Source organism: Mustela putorius, unplaced genomic scaffold (assembly GCF_011764305.1).
Source record: "Mustela putorius furo isolate JIRA1106 unplaced genomic scaffold, ASM1176430v1.1 tig00003869_pilon_pilon_pilon, whole genome shotgun sequence".
Taxonomy (NCBI): Eukaryota; Metazoa; Chordata; class Mammalia; order Carnivora; family Mustelidae; genus Mustela; species Mustela putorius.
The window spans coordinates 1,265,773-1,278,139 of NW_025422021.1; the positions used below are offsets into that span (position 1 = coordinate 1,265,773).

A 12,367-nucleotide genomic window follows, 5' to 3' on the forward strand; every position below is an offset into this window, starting at 1 on the left:
AACCAGCCAATGTAGTCAATTGTGAATGTCATATACATTGCAGGGGAGAAGGGACCATTACTTGAGAGCAAATGGTGTTGGCATGAAGGGCAGTCTCGAGACCTAAATTTAGGTACAGTGTGTAAGGGAGGGGAAATTGAAGAATTGGTATGATACACTGGGGAAAAATTGACATGATTTGGCAAGTACAGGTAATATGGAGAAGTAAGGTATGACAGGCATTTTTAGGCCAGGTGACTGAGACAATGGTGATGCCATGAAAAGCAACACAAAAAGCCCAGGAAATAGTGGGAACGGAGAGGAAAGGAAGAGCGGGTTTGGATAATTCTGGGTGGGTTTTAGAGATTAATCTATGACAGTAGAATAATCAGATACATCTGGAAAGTACTGTTGGTTAGTTTTTCTTTTCCTTTTCCTTTATTTTTTAAAAATTATTAAAGTAAAAGCATGCGCTAAGTAAAACACTTAGTGATCCATAAAGAAAATAGTAAAGAAAAAAGTAAAGAAATAGTAAATAGAAATAGTAAAATAGTAAAGAAAAAAGTCCATAAAGACTTTTCAGTCTCTCCACTCCCTTTAATCCACTCTTCTGAGGCACCTCCTCCCCTATCCTCAGTAACTTGACTGTACTCAAGTGCTTGTCCCAAGGTCTGCTCTTGGGGCATTCAAACTAAGTCAATAAAGGATTTTTTGGTTGCTTTGTTTTATTTTTACAGTAATATAGTTCCCAACAACAAACCAGCAGCTCTAATTCTTTTATCCTGAAAGATAATATTAGCCCAGATTTCCTGATGCTTGAATATAAATATCAATTGACAAGTTTGCTTTTAAAGAACCATGAAACAAGGCACCTCCTCAGTCATAAGAGTTCTGAAACCTGCTGAGAAATTGTGTGGGACACACTCTCGAATTCCTCACTGGAAAAACGAGAGGCTGGAGCATTTACCCAAGACCCATTCTTTTCTTGGTAGGAGGTGAACTTTGCTGGTCACACTTTGCAGGCCAGCACAGGCAGAGGAGAGACTCGGACTCCCTGCAAAGCTGCTGGTGTGCTGAAAGGGCGCACCCAACAGCAGGGGAGCTCAGGAAACCCAGAGGGTGTGTCATCGAAGATGTCTGTTCCTACTGCCAATCCAAACCCTGGGTGGTGCATTAGTGTTGCTCAAACAGCTTTTAATCTCTTAAATTGTCTCTGTTTGGATGGGGAAAATGAATGACTGTGGGTAAAGCACTTAATACAGTGCTTGGCACATAATCAATACAGAATAAATAGTAGCCCTTACTCCTTTATTCTTTTTTTTTTTATCATCATCATCATCGTCATTAATGATATAATTTATGTAGAAATAAAGTACCTCTAGGGATAACCAATGTATGGAAATCGGAGCTCAGGGCTCATATGTGGAAGGCTGTCCAAGTTATAAAAGGCATTTTCTGTCTCGAATTGCTTATATTTATTATACACTCATTCAACAAATATTTAGGGAACACCTATTATGTGCAGCTGAGAGATGCTGTACATAACATGGAATACAGATTTGGGATCCTTATCCTTTTTTAGATATGCCTTCCAATAGGCAATCAGACAATAAATAATAATTTCCTGTTTTTAGTCTTGTGGCTTTTCAATACATTGACATATATAAGCACATGATTTTTTTTTTTTTTCTGTAGTACAAATACAAATATGTCATTTCCCCATTCAGGGATTCCTAATGGCTCCTACCCCAACTCAACCCAATTAAATTAGGGTATCTTACCTGGGTTTACTGGGTTTAATACCTTTTTTTTTTTTAACCTACCCTAAACATAGCCTTCCCTCTGGAAATGTTCCCTTTAATTTGGGGTATCAACAGATGAAGAAATAACTTTTTAAGCCAGTAGGTACCCAATGCCATACAAAATACGACACAACAGAGAAATTCAACAGACAGAGAGGTTTCTTCTGGCTTGGGTGTTTGGGGCAATTTTTCTGGAATAGAAGGGCAATTCTGAGACATTTTCTTTTTACAGTCTTTTCAAAACTCCTTGAAACTACTGATACTTTATAACTTCTTAAACCAAGTCTATTTCATGCTTCAGTTCAGAAAAAGAAACAATTGTACCTTTTGTTACAATGTATAGAGACCTAGTCTAAAGCCATTTTCCCCACCAAGCACATAGTTATTATGTGACCACATTTTATCTCATAAGTAATCTGACCTGGGAGATTGGATTTGTGCACTGGAATGATTTAACAACTGGTCCACGCAGGGATCTCAGAGGTTCACATGACACAGATAGTTCACGGTATCACTCTCCTATATTCTCAGAGGCTAGAGTGATAGTAAAAGTGCTAGACAACAGTGTCTTATCCAAAGCCTCTCATAGGATGACCTCATCTGGCAAAACAGCATTCCTAGGCATTTTGGAGAGGGATGTGGTGAATAAACAGTGTAAAATTGTCTAATCATGGGTAAAGTTATATCACACAACAAACATTTATGTACATATGTTCCAAGTACTTTGAAGACACAAAAGAAATGAAAGATATGTTCCTATTCTCAAATAGCTGTTAATCTGATTAGACTACATACACAAACTTCAAACCAGAAAATAATTTCAAAGCAACATAACAAAATACAGTATAAATAAAGCAAAAATTATTAATAGTGATGTGTTCAAAGTAGCTAAATGTTCTGTGGGGGGACTAAAGGGGGAAAAATCTAGTTTAAGCTGACTTCCTTCCTTTTCTTTTCTTCTTTTTAAACCAGACCACTCTAAAAGAACATGGAGATTATTCTTTGTAGACCAGATAAAAGATAAGAGAACATCAGAGACTAAAATATCATCAGTAAATAGGAGGAATGTAAACAGTGAAGAGGAGCTATATCCCTTTGTAAGAATAGTGAGAAATAAAAAAAAATAATTTAATGTACCAAAGCTTCCTGAATTGTTTAAAATCCTACAGAGATTTTAGAATTATTTCCAATTTGGATTAATAAAATATAATGAATAATACTACAAAAACTAATTTTAGCTCTATCTCATGCCTATGCATTGGAAGACCAGCAGACAGACTGGAAATTCTATTTTTGGTGCACACTGAAGATCGGCTTTGTTTATAACAGTTGCACGGTATATTGACCCAGTAAAGTAAATTTCCTCTGTTTATAGAAACTAGAAAAACTATTTTGGTTTTAAAGCCACATGTTGTCATAAGGAACTCATTAGAATTATGGATAATAGTGGGGAAAAAATCCATTTCATATCCATCTTTTGTTATTGTCTAAGGGATGATAATACTAATTCAACACAATGATAATAATATAAATGTTTTCTTTGTGACCTGTAGAGATATTTTTACTCTTTTCATGCTTCACATAAGAATACACAGGCTTTATTTTATTTTTTAAGATTTATTCATTTATTTTAAAGATAGAAAAAGCCAGGCGGGGGGGGGGGGCATGCAGAGAGAGAGAGAGAAAGAAAGAGAGAGAGGGAGAGAGAATCTCCAGCAGATTCTGAGCTGAGTGCAGAGCCTGATGTGGGGCTTGATCTCACAACCCTGAGATCATGACCTGAGCCAAAACCAAGAGTCAGACACTTAACTGACTGTGCCAAGGCAGGCTTTTTTAAAAACCAGTTTTAGAGACCATAGAGTGATTTGGGAATGTCCAATAATGAAACTGAAGTCCAATAATGAAACTGTCCTTATATTTTTATAACTTCTTTATTATTAAAATGAGAGGGTTCAATTAGATCATCACTAATGTTATTTCTGTTTAGAAAATGTTACTGTTTTGGGGCACCTGGGTGGCTCAGTGGTTTAAAGCCTCTGCCTTCGGCTCAGGTCGTGATCCCAGGGTCTTGGGATCGAGCCCCGCATCGGGCTCTCTGCTCAGCAGGGAGCCTGCTTCCTCCTCTCTCTGTCTGCCTCTCTGCCTCCTTGTGATCTCTGTCTCTCAAATAAATAAATAAAAAAATATTAAAAAAAAAAAGAAAATGTTACTGTTTTAAGTTACCATATACAGTTGGGGAACTGTATACTTTCGTAGCCTACAAGAGGAGTCAGGAAATCACACAGACAGATAGGCAAGTGGAAGTCATTCAGTTCAGTCATTAAGTATTTAAAATGTGAGAAGATGTAAATGTAAGGAGAAAAATATGAATCTTGAGCAAATATCAACACTTATATGTCTGTACATCAAAATCTATAACTGGCTATCTGTGTACCAGTCAATCATCTGTCTTTTATATGCTGGGTTAGTTAAGTATGTGCTGAATAGAAATGCTTTTCTTTCCATAAATGTCAGAAAACACTCTTTTCTAGCTGTGATGTTATGATATAGTAAGAAATATACATTTTGGTCTTTGTATCTAGCTCCTGGCCAGAGCTCCTGAAGTCTTGTAATTGCCCAAGTGATAAAGGTGAAAGGAGCACCTTGGTTATAATATTTAGATTTTGTTTCCAGCTCCTGAAATAGAATATCCCTCTGGAGGGATAAAGGTCACTTTTGGAAAGCCCCTGAAAATTGGGGCTGTTTGCTGGGAGAACCAGCCATGTGATTAGATGATTGGAATTTTAAACCCCATTCCCCAACCTCCAGGAGAGAGAAGGGAAGGCTACAAATTAGGTTCAATCACTAAGGATCAATGATTTAATCAAGTGTGTCTGTGTAATGGAACCTCTCAAAAACTCTAGATGATGGGCTGCGGAGAGCTTCTGGGTTGGTGAACAGTGAGGTTTTGGGAGGGTGGTGTGCCCAGAGAGGACATGGAAGCTCAGCACAGCTCCCCACACCTTGCCCTATGCATCTCTTCCATCTGGCTATTCCCGAGTTGTATCCTCTATGATAAACTGGTAAATAGGGCATTTCCCTGAGTTTTGTAAACCATTCTAGTTAATTATGGAACTAAGGACAGGGTCACGGGTACCCCTGATTTTTAACCAGTCAGTCAGAAGTATGAGAGGCTTATATTTCTGACTGGCCTCTTTCTTTATGGGACCGAGCCCTTAACCTGTAAGGTCTCTACTACCTCTGGGTGTCAGTGTCAAAACTGAATTAAATCATAGGACACCCAGATGGTGTCTGCAGAGAATTAGAGAGTTACCCGGTACAGAAAACCCACACACTTGGTGTCAGAAATGATTAATGTAGAGAAAAGAAACAGTTTCTTCCCTTATGAGGTTTCACAATTGCCTTGCCCAGGACTCATTTCCCTTTGTACTCATATATATGTGGTCTTCTGATAAATGACCAAAAAATAAATTACACTTGTATGGATCTTTACAATTTACAGAGTATATTTTCCGAACTGCACTAAAGTAGCTGTGAAATAATTATCAGTAAAGCTTGAGATCCTAGGGGCATTGTATGGTGCGAAAGGAAAGAATACAAAATGCAGCACGGTAGTCAAAGGTATACTTTTAAATTAAAGAGAGAGAGATTGAGAGAGATGATTTTCATCTTAGCCTTAAGCTGAGAGTTCCTCTTCTCATCAACAGATGAGCAACTAAGAGCAGCACCAGTGCAAACTCAGAGACAAATGTCAAAGGCATCTAGCCAGATCACAAACACTTAGATCTCAGTGGTGGGGAGAACTGCAAAGACAACATTTCCGAATACGCAGACCTCATTAAAGATTATTTTGTAGCATAATTGGAGAACACTGTAACCTCTATTAATGGACACTGAGCTTTGAGTAATTGTACGTAAAGAACCTAGAATCCTCTGTAGGTAGGGTTAACTGCCTAATAAAAGGAAGTGTCAGCCCCGCCTCATTAATGTGAGGCCAGCACAAACTGGGGCACAGAGGTAAAGAAGGTGCAGGAACCAGGTCAAGAGACTAGAAAAGAAACAGCACTGACCATGTTAACAACTGCGTTTTGTCATTGTTGTTGTTCATTTTCTGTTTTTTGTTTTCCCTCTTTGGCCTCAACAAAATAAAGACCATTACTGATAATTCAGGGAGGAGGGATTGAACTTTTAATATAAGGAGTTTGCACCTTAGCTGCTATCTGTTAATGTTAATATGATTATAGGTTGTTCACACTCCTCTGTGAGTTTCGTCAGTCCTAGTTGCTGCATTTATTCCTAGTACATACTGCTGAGATACCAGTTCTAATTACAGGTTGAACTCTGACCTAGTCAATACTCCGCTACCTAGAATACTCACCAATTAAAAAGGAGATAATGCTGTCTTACTGAGGCTTATTCCTGGCCTTAAGTAAACTTTATATTAAAGGTTTAATCCTTAGAAGACAAGACTGAGTAAGGTAGAATAATTTCTTTTGTTTTAGAGATGAGGCAGTGGCTTATGAAGTGTTAACTGGCTTGCTCCAGGCCAGTGACCACAGTCCTGACCTCCCACCCTCCTATTTCTTTTACAGGGAGACTGGATTAGCCCATCCGGGGGGACAGCCAATCTGAGTGGTTTGCCAGGGTCTCTGGGAGTAGCATCGGGCAAAAACAGAAAGACTTTCCTCAAGTCTGAGTTAGGGAAACAAAGATTAATCCATTCAAATGAAGAATAAAAATGGGGTGGGGGGGGAAAGCAGAAGAAGAATGCAAAACTAAGGTTCAGGAAACAGGAGGAAGCTGACAAAAGGAGCGGGTCTCAATGTTCCTGTGTAATCACTGTGATCAGAGCTGAAAAATCTATGATTTGTCTTGATTGGCTCTGGTGTCTTAAAGATACAAAGATTGCCTGTGGAAAGGGGCATCTTATAGCATTAATAAGTGACTAAGGGGGCACCTGGATGGCACTGTTGGTTAAGCGGCCACCTCTTGGTTTTGGCTCAGGTCGTGATCTCAGGGTCGTGAAATCAAGCCCGAGTCAGGGTCTGCACTTAGTGTGAAGTCTGACTAAGTTTCTCTGCCCCTCCCCCTCCTCTCTCAAATAAATAAATAAATCTTTAAAAAAAAAAATTCCACCTGGTCTGCTATTCAAATAAATTTATTTATTTATTTACTATTTCTTTCCAATCAATATACTCCAGGACCTATGCTGTGTATAGACAAGAGAAGTTCAGTATCTAAAGAAATCTTGCCCTTGCAGGTTGAGAGCATCTATTTAACTCCTAGCTTAGTTGAATTCAGATTCACAATGTTTTCCTTGTAAATTAAGGAAGCTTTGGGAATTTAAACTTTTCACCACTCTATCAAGGTAATTTTGAGAAGCTGCTGTGCCTCACCTACTGCCTTTCCCAGGCATAAGAGGTTAGTATTGGAAATAAGGCTGAGGGAATGAAGTTACACAAAATGACCTTCTAGATCCATGTAAGTCAAATCTTCGTCATGAGACTTTTCATTAAAAATGATTACTGCACCACCTGACCCACCTACATTCAAGTGTTAATATAAAAGTAAATCTGTTTCACCCTTATTCAGAGTAATTTTCAGGTTATTCACAGTTTAGACATAATTGCCCCTTCTACATTTCTGCCGATAATTAAGGTGGGTCATCTCAAAATTTAACTGAACTCCAATAAGTTAATAGTATAAAGGATGCACTCCAAGCCTTCAGCAAGCTTGCAAAATTCTTCAGAGGCAGCTGGCATGCGCTGGCAGGAAAGCCATGAGTCCTGTGGTAGACAGAGCAGAGACTGGGCAGAAACGATCCTAATCCATGTCTGGCTCTCTGACCACTGACCACTGGTCACTTCCACAAGCCTCACATTTTATTCAGACATGGAAAAAATGACTACATAGCTTTTGGCTGTTAAGTGTTTTTGGAAGTGTTCATAAATCTTTATGAAATCCAATTCAGTCTTCAACTAGTAGTAGTTCAAGGAATGAGCAAAAATGCCTTCATAGCTCTGTTGAAAAAGTTTTCATTGAGTCAAATAAAATTCTAGTGGTTTGACAGAGATGAATCCTTGTTTTGGGGTCAACATCAATATTGACAATGCTTACTGCCAATAGGCACGTTAGCAACTCTGAGTCCCTAAGGCTGGTTACAAAATGAAAACAGGAGAGCAGAATGGAGGCAGGGCAGGACTAAGCCTCCTCCACAGCCCTCAAAAGACTCCCATCCTCAGAGCACACCGTTATTAGCACTAGCCTGGTTTTAAAGTCAAGAGAACAGTTTTGAGAAAAAAAAAAAAAACTGCCAGATTTCATAACCTCATTTGATAATCTTTCAGACAGGACCTTCAAATGGCTTTTGCCTCTGGTTTAGAGGAAATCCTCATTTTTCACCAGAGAGCTCAGCTACGCACCAGTTCCGGATATCGTCTGAAGTGAAATGATAGTCTGACTTGTAAACAACATCCCAAGATCTCCTGTATGGGAACTGAACCTATGAGAGAAACATTTGTCTGAGGGTAAGCCTGCTTGTTCTCTTATGCTCCTCTGTATGTATAACTCAGACGTCTGTTAGCAGATAACATCTGCACGGCTTCTTTTGGAAGCTCCCTGACCACTCATCGGTGCCCATATCCCTCAGAGATCTGCTTCCTCCTACGTCCCTCTTTCGCAAGCACAGCTCTGCTATCATTTCTTTGGCCCATGCTGTGAAACTGTCTAGTCTACTGGGATATCCATTTTAAGCCTGGCTTTGTCGTGATAATCAAGTCGTAGGCATCAGCAAGTAAACTATAGACAATTTCCCAGTTTCCTTCGTATTCCTCCCAAGCCTATATACTTATTCTATCTCTCAGCATGTATTTACTGACGCCTACCCTATGCAGGGCATGGTGCTTGGTGCTACAAATGCAAACATAAATAAGACAGAATCCCGTACTCAAGGAAATTACAGCATATAGATGCAAGACCAACATATAACAAAGTACTACCCTTTTTAAAATTGCAATATTCCATGTGGGAACAAAGAAGATGTGGTCAACCACAAGGGTCAGGTAAAGCTTATTTAAGGTAAGGGCATCTAAGGGCATCTAAGGGGCATCTTCTGATATGAGAAGGTGCTCGCTGAATGGGGGTGAAGCTCAAAGATAGCATGAAATACATAGTGCACTTAGAGGACTTGAGACACTTGGCATAGATCAGGGAGTAGCAGGAAGAGACGTCAAAGTAGTAGGCAGGAATTAGAGTATGCAAAGCTCATATGCCATGCTAAAGAATATGAATTCTTATTCTATTCAGAAAAAAAGTATGCAGTAGAAAAATATGCCTAGAGATATCAGGGTTTGAATAGGAAATTAGAAGCAGAGAGACTAAATGATGTATAAGAGAGATGCCAAGAGCTCAAATTAAATGGGTCTTAAAGGGCTAAAGAGAAAGGGATGATGTGAGGGTAAGGGAGGAAGTGAGTATGGTGTCCACAGTTCTTGGGTGACTGGGTATTACCATTCACTGTGAAAACAGGTTAAGGGGAGAAGCAGATCTGCATGGGAGGGTTGGCCGTTGAGTTTGAGTTTTCTGAGACACATGCAATGACTATGTTCCAGAGAAATTAGATGGAGATACCCCTGTGCCAAAGGTAAGATCTTTGTAGCATCATAAACATGCAAGTAGATGATGAAGAGCACATGGAAAAGGAGAGAAATAGAGCACTGGAGAGAATCGTGGAGGACACCAGAGTTCTGGGTCAGGCAGAGGAAAAGCAACCCACAATTGAGTCTGAGAGGAAATCATCAGAGAAGGGAGAGAACCAGAGAAAGGTCAGCTTTCTGAGGACCAAGAGGAGAGACTATTAAAAGAAAGTGGCTCCATGTGAATAGGATTGATGGCACAAATACTATGGGGACTTAGCAGTTTGGGTGCACAGTGAAGGGGTTGAGCTGTAATCCCAGTGTCGTGTTCTTAGGAAAATCTGCTGATTACCCCAGGTGGTGGCAGAATAGTTCTCAGTAATAGTAAAATACCTGGAGAATGCCTTCTAAGACAGTGTGTCTCAAACTCTAATGGGTGTATGAATCACTTGGAAATCTTGTTAAAATGAGAATTCTGATTTAGTTGCTTTGGGGTGAAGCCCAAGATTCTGCATTTCTACCAAGTTTCCAGATGATGCCAAAGCTGCTAGGCTATGGATCACACTTTGAGTAGTAAGATCTCCGAGAATATTTTTCGTTGAGTTTCATGACACAGTTATACCAGTCAAGTACAAAGTCTATTGTCAGAAATGCCAGAAAAAATCTGAACTGAGAAGCTAAGTATAAATCACTCTTTTCTGCTAACATCTGGTGGTTGTGAAATTAAATTAGACAGTGTACTGAAAATCTATTTTGACATTTAGTTATAAGCCATATTAATCCTATTTTATGATGAGATAAAATTTCACAGCATGCTTTTACTACCAGATTCAATGAATTATACTTAGAAATCCTATTCTCCCTATGACTGTAAATAGTCATGGAAAAATTTCTAGTGTAGTTCATATTCTTTATTAGGTGTTTTTTTAAATAATGACAGAATGAACTATTAGTATAGAAGACTCTTAGCCTCTTCCTTCTTTCTTTCCTTCCTTCCTTTCTTCCATACTTCTTTCTTGGGATGAGGGTAGCAGCTTCCATAGTAACTCAAGTTCATAATGAGTCTCTTAGCAACAGTAGTTTTCTAGCTGTATCTTTATTGAAACAACTTTTATAGTTCTTGAGAATAAGTAAGATTTATGAGAATCCAAATCTTAGCACCAAACATCCCAAGTAGTTGATCTGTTTTTATCTTAAAGGACATTAACACTTAAATCTTTAGATATTTTCAGCCTGCTGTGAATTCTCTCAGCACATCCTTGACATACCATGATTTTGATGAATATTTGATTAGATAAAATTCACTCTTTTGTCCAATATAATCACAATGGTGTTCTGAAGAAGACTAATTCTGTGAACCATCCCTGAATGGGAACTTTATGGTCCATACACTTGGAAAAATCTAGTTTCTTTAGCTCTCTCTTAGATAAAACACACAGATATTAAACAAACAAACAAACAAAAACTTTGAGAATAAACCAATTGCGCTCTGTCACAACGATGCTCAAATTTATTATTTAGAATATACAGAATACACTTGGGGAAATGTTTTCCTTTTTCCATGTTCTATAATCAAGTTGTTGCTGTGAAGCAGAGCTGGACAGAATGAATGAATTCCTTTCCTTCTATCATCAACAAGAAGAAAGCCTTCATAGAAGGGTCCTCCAGAAGACTTTCTCTGAAGTCTTTTTGGATAACCAGGACATTCTGAGCTGTGTTAGGAAAGTGAATGTGTAAAAAGCGGGGGATGGGATGGTCAGGATACCATTAGACTAATCATAGTTTATCACCTAGAGCTGGTATACCAGATTCATTTCAGAGGACTATTAGCAAGGAATGAAGAGGGGATGGCTTCCCGGAAGGCAACTAACAAAGCCTACAGGAGATTTTTCAAAAACATGCGTTTACCTCCACCATTTTCATACTGGTGTAGGTCACCATTTTTTTTTTTTTTCATTTCTGTAAAAGCCATTCTACCGGTGCTTCCATTCTTGTCCCCTTATGATTAACTCTCCCCACAGCTACCAGAAAATCGTCATTTAAAAACATAAATCAAATCACATTCTTTCCCTTTCCCTTAAACCCTTCCAATGGCTTTCTGTTTCTTTCAGGATAGACTCCAGCCCCTTGGAGTCCTGTCCTTTTTCCTTTTTTTTTTCCAAAATGCCAGACTATTTTCCCCTTTCTTTCCTTCCTCCCTGTCTCCCTCTCTTTCTCTCTCTTTCCTTTCTTCCTTTCTCTTTTCCTTTCTTTTCTTTTCTTTCTCTTCTCTTTTCTTTTCTCCTTCTTTCTCTTGTGCTCTTGGCACTTTCTACCTTCTGCCCAGAAGTTTCTTTCTTCAGATTTTCATATCATTTGTTCCCTTATTCTCTGATCATATGTCACCTTCTCCAGGAGAAACTCCCTGATCAGGCTTTCAAAGATACCTGCTTCATTTTTCTTCTATACATTTTTGGGGGGTCATATACATTTATACTTGCCTATTTTATGCAGCCTTCGTTAGAATCTTGAAACACAAGTTCATCTCTGTATGTTTAACCCCTAGTGCATCACGCAGTAGGCTCACAAACATTCATGGAATGAATGAGTGAAATTTATAATGTTAAAAGAGAAAGCTATCATAGCCAGTTAAAAGATGTGATGGGATGTTTGTAAAGTAGACTATAGAGTAATCGAAATCATTTAGAGACCTCTACTTAATTTATAATTTCTCTGTGTAGAAAAGAACCAGTTAACATCCTTGAACTCCTTTAAACCACGGATGAGGTTGAATTTACTGGGTGTGAGCAAGGCAACCAATTATATTTGCAGTGGTTGATTTTGAAGTTCTGTACCTTCTATTCCACTCAAACCTCTATCTGAGCCGTCTCTTAATACCTCTCTCACCTACACTATCATAATGATGTTGGAACCAGAGTCATCAGCATAAGAGAAAGCTACCTTTAAAAGATT

General features: G+C 38.7%; 1 long non-coding RNA gene across 1 annotated transcript in view; it reads left to right on the forward strand.

Moving 5' to 3' along the window:
- The window catches only part of LOC101682847, a 77,181-nt gene that overhangs the window by 2,769 nt on the left and 62,045 nt on the right, over positions 1 to 12,367 (forward strand). The window contains exon 2 of the long non-coding RNA XR_006602493.1: positions 8,129 to 8,308. This is a non-coding gene — a long non-coding RNA (uncharacterized LOC101682847). The remainder of the gene's footprint in view (positions 1 to 8,128; positions 8,309 to 12,367) is intronic.